Below are 8,099 nucleotides of genomic sequence, written 5' to 3' on the forward strand. Positions count from 1 at the left end.
TTCTGCCTCAGTTTCTGCATTTGTGAAATGGAGAAAGAATCTATTTTCTAGGCTTGTTCTGAGCATGTGATAGGAATATGTATTTGTGAATCACTTCAAGACCTCAATGCCCTAGCTTAAACAAAAGGCAGCCAGAATTCTAGTCCCAATTCCCTAACTACAAATGAAGTGTTTTTTTTCCCCCACTCCATTAAACTGGTTCCCATAGATCAGGGGTCGGCAACCTTTTTGGCTGTGAGAGCCATAAACGCCACATTTTTTAAAATGTAATTTTGTGAGAGCCGTACAGTGCTCGCAGTGTGCGCTCCTGTAACAGTGCACACTCCTGTAACAGCGCCTGAAAAAAAATTGACTTTATGGCTCCTGCAGAAAGAGCCATATCTGGCCCTCAAACGAGCCAGATATGACTTGAGAGCCATACGTTGTCGACCCCTGCCATAGATACTACAGAAATTTGAAGAAGGCTATCATATCAACTAGTGCAAGTTCTCTGAGTGTGTTCTATGTTTTGTGATTTTAGGGATACAAGAAGCATTTTATCCAAATGAGACTTCTAATATTTTCATTACCAGTCATCTGTGCTGTGTGCAATTCTAACCATTGAAACTAAGCCTTCTAGTAAGGGTAAGATCACCAGGAAGTCCCTGTTAAAATGGGACTGCATTAACTTGAACAAATAGTATGATAACTTAATATAATTCACTGAAAACAGTTTTTCAAGGGAACACAAAAGACAGGTTTAACTTAGGTGAGAGAAAAAGTGGGAAGCTACCCAAAATACTTGATCTGCATGGAATGTTATGATGAAGAAAGCTAGCAATGGGAGAAAGCTATATGGACATAGGGTTTGGGGTCCTGAAATGAACAAGATTCAATTCAAATCAATACAACAAACATTTAACATGTACCTATGGGGTTCATTTCCTTTTCCAGTGGACTAAGGCAAACAGAGATAAAGTGACTAACCCATGTTCACACAGCTAGTCAGAGTCTGAGGCCAGGTTTAAACTTAGGTCTTTCTCATTCTGGAGCCAACACTGTATCCATTGTGCCACGTAGCTGACTCCTAGGCCATTGTCTAGTAACAGAATAGCACAAGCACACATGCATACACACACACACACACACACACACAAATCACATACACATGAATAATTTCAGTAAACATTAACATTGCTGAACGTGAAATTCAGAAGGGAAGAAAATTCTAATGAAATTAATAGGTAGAGGTGAGAAGCAGAGCTTTCTGGAGAAAAAATATTTTAGTTTCAGTTTATTTCAGTCAGGTTTTCAGAGATAGATAGGTATATAAAAGGTAAAGAGAGAGAGGGCATTCTAAGTATTGGGAACTGAATGAACAAAAGCATAGAAGAAAGAAAGACCAAATCACATCCTGGGCTCATATTCTAGTGAGGTCCTAGGGGAAGTAAAGATCTCAACTATAGCTTTGGCTTGGTCCTTCTTCCCTTTCCTCTTCTGTTACCTTTTGCTTGAAGGAGACCTTTCAAGATTAGATTTTAAAGAATATCAGACATGAAACTCTCATCAGTTTTTTGGGAAATCCCCAGATCAACTGAAAGCAGAGTGAATCAGGAGCAAAGGAATTCACATAGGTTCACAGCTTCACAAGGAAAACATCAAAAAAAATGATACTATGTCCTAAGAGAACTTCTTGAGTACTCCATGAATGGGAAAAAGGAATCTTAGCAACCAGGAACTCTGAGTGACCTCTTGTCATAAGTGTTATGCAAGATTGAGCTCACTTTTTTCCTGGACTTTGTATTGTTTAATGGGTCAGTTGTTCTTACTGTACAACTTTAGAAAATCTTCCTAGATTATACTAAATGAATAATCTACATGGAAAAGCATATTAGTGGGTATTTAAACAGTTGGTATTATAATGAGAATGACCTTTCCCTGACTCCTCAGGGATACCTCTAATGTTCTCAGGGAGAGATGTAGCCTTGCTCAAGGAATCAACTAATTTAGAGTAATGGGACTGGAATAAGGATTCTTAAGAGATTATGTGGCTACATATTGATGATTTTGACTTATTCTTTTCTCATCTCTGCCACTCTCCATTAATGTTCTTCATGTATCATCCATGGGAACCATCCTTGAAGGAAATATGTATAGTAAAATGTGATTCCTGTGTGCAAGATGAATAGGAGCTGAGCAATGGAAATCAGCTGTTACATTTAAAAGATATTGAAATTTGGTCCTAACTTTAGTATGTTTATACATGTAAAATACTTGTATAATAAATATAAGAATTTAAAGAATCATTTAGAAAAAAATTCTATTTCTATCCATTCCTTCTCTCCAAACACAATCTTTATTCCTCAACCTTTATTTACTTTCTCTCTTTCTGTCCTCTAATTTTTCTACCCCATCCCTCTTCCAGAGGCCTCCTTTTTCCCAACACTCTACTTCACCTTAGTTAACACTGAAATTGAGTTCTACCTCTTTAAGGAGAGAGAAAAGGAAAAGAAAAAGCATTTCTCTAAATTTTAATTTAGCCCTTTAAGTTTATTCTCTTTAGTATTTACAACTACAAAAGTTTGAAAGGTGAAATAGGTATGAGGAAGTGGGATCCATAGTAGCTGAGGGTCACTCTGGTTCTTCAGTATGGGCCCTACTTCTCCAGATGGCTCAGCAAAATGGATTATCTCTATGACATCCTCTTTCCTACTGTATCTTCCTCTTTTTTCCCATCTCTTTTGGTTTGTAGGCTTTGACACTATGTAGAATTTCTACCAGAACATGGCCAAGGCTATTGCAAGTGGAGAAAATTTAGGGGAAAAAAAAAAAACTTTCTTCTATTTTGGTAGTAGGTACTCTAGCTCTGCCTCTCATGCTACCCAATTTGGCTGTACTTCTGTGAAAGAAGCCAAAAAAACTGATTATACAAGCAAAACAAATCAATATAGTTAATGTGCATAAAATTCCTAATTCCACATCTCTCGTCCACCATCTTTTATGAATGGCAGGAAGTAAGATTCCTCATGAGCCTTCAAATATCATGATTAAGTAAAGACAATAATAAAAAGATAATAATAAACAATAGCTAGTCATTATATATAAGACATTAATATTTGTAAAGTGCTGTACATATACATTTTCTTTTAATCCTCACAAAAATTTTGGATAGTAGGTGCTATTAGCACTCCCATTTAACAGAAGAAGGAATTAAAGTAGATAAAGGTTATTGACTAATCTGGAATCACACATCTAATAAGCATGGGAGGAAGGTTTTAAACTCAGGTCTTATTGGTAATAGTCCTGTGCTCTTACCTACTTCATATTCTAACTGCTTCTATTCAACTCACAGTTCTGAATTGTTTAATATTGTTATCCTTCATATAGTATACAATTTCTTGCTTCTGTTCATTTATCTTTGCATCAATTTCTGTGAGTCTTTCCAAATTTCTCTGAATTCTTAATTTTTTAAATTTCCTATGACACAATTATGTTTCATTTTACTTGTTAAATGATATTGATTCACTTAATAAGAAATAGGTAGTCCTTGAGAATTTTACAACAGAGAAATAGCATAGTGAAACAATAGCTGAGGATTCATAAGGAAGACCTAGTGAGAGGCTAAGTCTATTTTTCAATTTGACCTCAAATTGAACCTGCTGGCTATTGAGACAGCATCAGTTGGGAGCCAAATGACAGCTCAGGAATGGTCATTATATCTTGCTATCTCGGGCACCTATCTCTTATCACCCACCTATCTTTAGTGTGCATTTGCCTGGCTCTTTGATGTTAGGTATTAGTACTGAGATGATAGTAAGGGAAATAAGGATTACTTCCAAAAATCTGAATTGTATAGAGAATCTCATTTCCCTTTCAAAAAATTACCCCAGGAAAGAACTAGGCATTTGGTTGCATGGTATCTGCTTCCCAGGCTCTTTGCATAGTCATAGTTAGCATTTAGAAGATAGCATATGTAGAGAGCTTTAGGTTTACAAAGCATTTTCTAAATATTAACTCATCCGATCCTCATAATAACATTGGGATTTAGGTCCAATTATCATCTCTATTTTACTGATTAGGAAACTGAAAAAGTCAGAAATTAACTTATTTGCCCAACTTTATAGAACTAGCAAGTTCCTGAGGCCAGATTTGAATTTAGGTCTCCCCGACTCCAAATCCAGCTCCCTATACAGACTGGCTGCCACTGGTTAAGAGGAAAGGGAAAGATGCTCCCAGAATTATCACTGTCACTCTGTTAGAATCATATTTTTTGTTTTTTCTGTGTTTGAGCATAGCCTAGTGCCTGAGACTTTGAACTAGATCTGGCTCTTGTGTTAGTTAAAATCACTTGGGGTTCTATTTGGAAATATTGAGCCTCAAGATATGTAGTGTTTGACAAACTTCCTGTGGACATGTGGGGGACTTTGAGACTACGTTTTCCATGATCCAATGAGTTTCCGGTTTTCTGACAGGATGACGTCAGTGAACGGGAACCAATGTATAGGGCAGTTTAAATTCAGAGGGCGGGCTGGAGACAGTCTCTTTTTTGCTACCTGAGTGGGTTCTCTGGCATGCGAGAGTAGGAAGATGGGTGGAGATACAGATGGGCAGCATTTTTAAATATAGTCAGGCGCAGTCATATATATTTTACCAACATGGCCATGGCAATTAAAATACTATTTTCCCTTATAATATCAGCCTTTATCATTTTTAATCATTACACTCTGAAAGTTAACTTAGCGGCCATCTAATCCAATCCCCTCTTTTACAGATAAGGAAACTGAAGCTCAAGAAGGTTAAACAATTTACCTGAAGTTGCAGGGGAATAAGTAGTAGAAATAGACTTCTTATAGGACTATATGATATAGAGAAACACCAACAAAGAAACCCTGGGAAAGCTACTACTAATCAATATTAAGTCCTCCATGATAAAGATTACAAATCAGTCATTTACACCCTCTCTCCTTCTAAAGACACAGTTCTTTATGTACAATGGGCCAATCCTAAGCATGAGTACAGAAGTTCTGTACCTTCATTCTTTTATAATTTTTTCTTTTCTTTTGGGTAACAGGATCAGACTTGTATATATTATCCCTCTCTTTGTCTACCGTGTTTTCAGGAGATATTTGTCTTTGATATTTACATCAGTTTTTACACTCAAGCCATCTTATAGTCTTATGTTGTGTCATATTATAATAGTACTTAAGAAATTATTGCTAACTAACCATATCTCTTTTGGTATCTTCAGGGCACCTGTGATCTAAAATACTCACTAATCATGGTACCTATGATTTAAAGTCACATAGTATCACATGTGCATATGTGCATATATGAATACATAAACATACAAATATGTCTGGTGATGCAGGAAGCATCTAGGTATCATTGAAAGCACTTTCCCCTTTATGACTTAACGAAAGCATTGTAATGGCTAGGAAAAGCAACCCAATGGTCAGCCAAGGTCATGGAACATGGTGGAACTCATCATGTTCTGAGTGGCCTGATTGGTCTTTGTGTTCTGTAACTGGAACTGGATCAGGGCACTAATAAACCCCTCACTTTCTATACTGCTTCTCCCTTTATTTCCTCTATGGCTACAAAGATAAAGTATAAGAAAGTGCAGAATCTGACAGGGCCTCCGAACTGAATCCAGTTGTACCAGGAGTGTTATATTTCTTTGAGCAAGGACCAATTGTAGGGTCTCTCACAGGAATTTCACTCAAGTCCCTTTGAAGGATCTGCTTTCCCTGAGTTCACTTTTCAATTCTACACTGAATTCTACACTGTGCACAAGTATAAGCACATGCTAACCCAGATGCAAACACTGTACTACCCTATCTGCAAGAATCCTGACATTCTCCACCAACCTCTGCTGGCTGATCACCAGTTTCAGGACAAAGAACAGGAACTGCTCAGAGCTCTGGAGCCCCAGTTAGACCAAGCCATATTCCCTTCTTTCAGAGGAAGTGGTGGTGTTTTCCCTGTCCCTGAGGCATAAGAGTAAGGTAGTCAAGGTGAAGGTCAACCTGAAAGAGTATACTTTGATGTGGTTCTGGGCCCTGGGTCAGCACAAGGGGATTATTTCACCTAGTACATGGGAGTACCTGGGCTTCTTCAGGAAGCTGCCAGAACAGCCCTATTTTTATTTGGTGGTGAGAACATTGAGCACCAAACAGGACTCCCTGGTGCTCAAGAGTTTCAAGGATGAACTTCTGGACAGCCTGGACTTTTTTTTCCAGGGATGAAGACATTGATTTCCAGGCTTCAGTTAGCTCTGATCAATGCTATGGTCATGGTGTCTGGGCTGGTGACTTTTATCAATGTGAGCATGCTGCTTCTTCTCTCCATCTAACTACCTCTTTGCTCCTGTTCCTTTTTATTTCTGTCATGAGGCACCAAATCTTCACGATTTTCACCCAGTCTGGGAAGCTGAATACTCTAGAGTTGTGGTGGAAAACCTATGACATGTGTGCCAAAGATGGCACAGCAGAGACATATCTGTGGGCATGTGGGGTTATTCCCCACATAGTTGCTCCCTTTTCCCTCTCCACCAAGCCTTCCTGCCCTTCTGAGTTTACTCCCTCCACTGAGTGGAGTCCTCAGGTCTCTCAACTCCTTTGTTCCCTCCCCTGATTGGACTAGGGGCTACCCCATTCCAGCCACCTCACCTGCCCCCATGCCCTAAAAGATCTCCACTTTCTTCCTTCCTTCCCTACTTTCAGTCAGTCTGGAGGTGACCCCACCCCCAAAGGCTAACTCAACTCCCTCCATCCCCTGCTCCCACCCCATAAAGTTTGCAGCCCAGCAGGCAAGTGAGGCTAGATTCCTTGGGGAGGTCCTATGGTGGCAGGAGGTGGTTTCTCCAAACAGCTGGTTAGGAGCCCATCTCCCACCCTCAAACACAGGGGATGGAGCACTGGGTCTCGAACCAACTACAGGTAATTACTTTGCTCTATATGCATGCAAACTTATTGTAAGCATATGAGTAACATAGTGCTGAAGGCTCTGGAAGAACAAACACATCAAGGAGGTCCTGCAAGCCCACAGTTTCCTGAGCAGGAAAGGGGATGTGCCTCTAGAGGAGAGTGCCCAGTCTCTGCAGAAAATTCTAGAAAGCTGGTCATGACCTGCTTGGGCTACAAAGTGAGCTTCAAAGGGGCCTGAGCACTGGATCACCACAAAATTCTTCTTGAAAACATGTCCATTGGACCCCTGACCAACTTTTTCAAGAATCTCAACCCCTTTATGATGAGCCAGACCTCCAAAACCTTGGACCCTCCTCAGATCCAGCCTGTCAGGGAATGAGATACTTGTTGCCCCATCTCCTCTCCTCTCCTCTTGGCTCTCCATTTGGTTGTGACAACAGAGGGCTACAGTTTTGGTGCATGGATGAAGAAGTGTCAATTGCAAATGAGATTCCAGAAAGGAGAGAGGCAATAGTAACAGAAATTTCCCCAAGAGTTCCTGCTACCTCCTGTCTCTTGGAGAAGGGATCAGATAGTGTGCCTTTCCCCTTTCCTAGTAGCTTCCCCTCCCCTTTAAACTCCAGTTATCTTTCCCATAGACTAAGGTATTTAAAATTCAGAATTCAGAAAAAAAAAATTACCTCTATACCAACCACAGGATATTTCCATTTATTCATATCCTGGTTAACCCAAGTAATTTTTTTAACTTCTCCCCTCCACATTCTGGAAAGAAGCATTGTAATGATTTGTACACATTGTTGTTGAAATTAAAGTGCAGTTATGTTCCAATTGTATTTATTCCTTCCTTTCATAAATTAAGTATAAAGATTCCTTTAGCACTATATCATTTGGATAATGATGGATTAGTACAATCTACTGAATATGGACTACATAGGGATCTAAGAGATCTAGGTTCTTATCAATGTTGTTTTACTTGCTTTATAGACTGGAAGCTGTCAATGAACATACTGTTATTAGCATTAGCCTGGTTTTTTTAATCTACTAAATGACTCTCTCCAAAAATAGATTTGATAATCTCTAAATTCCTTTACAGTTTTTAATGTTCCTATCCAACCAGTCTCTAAAGTAGCCCTTAAAGTGAATTCTGCTTTAATGGTCAGATTAAAGTACTATGGACCTTCCTTAAATTCACAA

General features: G+C 39.1%; 1 pseudogene; it reads left to right on the forward strand.

The window, feature by feature from the left end:
- Window positions 1-5,450: 5,450 nt before the first annotated feature.
- Window positions 5,451-7,284, forward strand: LOC123236637 (annotated as a pseudogene).
- The last annotated feature ends 815 nt before the right edge of the window (window positions 7,285-8,099 follow it).

The sequence above is a fragment of the Gracilinanus agilis genome, chromosome 2 (genome assembly GCF_016433145.1).
Source record: "Gracilinanus agilis isolate LMUSP501 chromosome 2, AgileGrace, whole genome shotgun sequence".
Lineage (NCBI taxonomy): Eukaryota > Metazoa > Chordata > Mammalia > Didelphimorphia > Didelphidae > Gracilinanus > Gracilinanus agilis.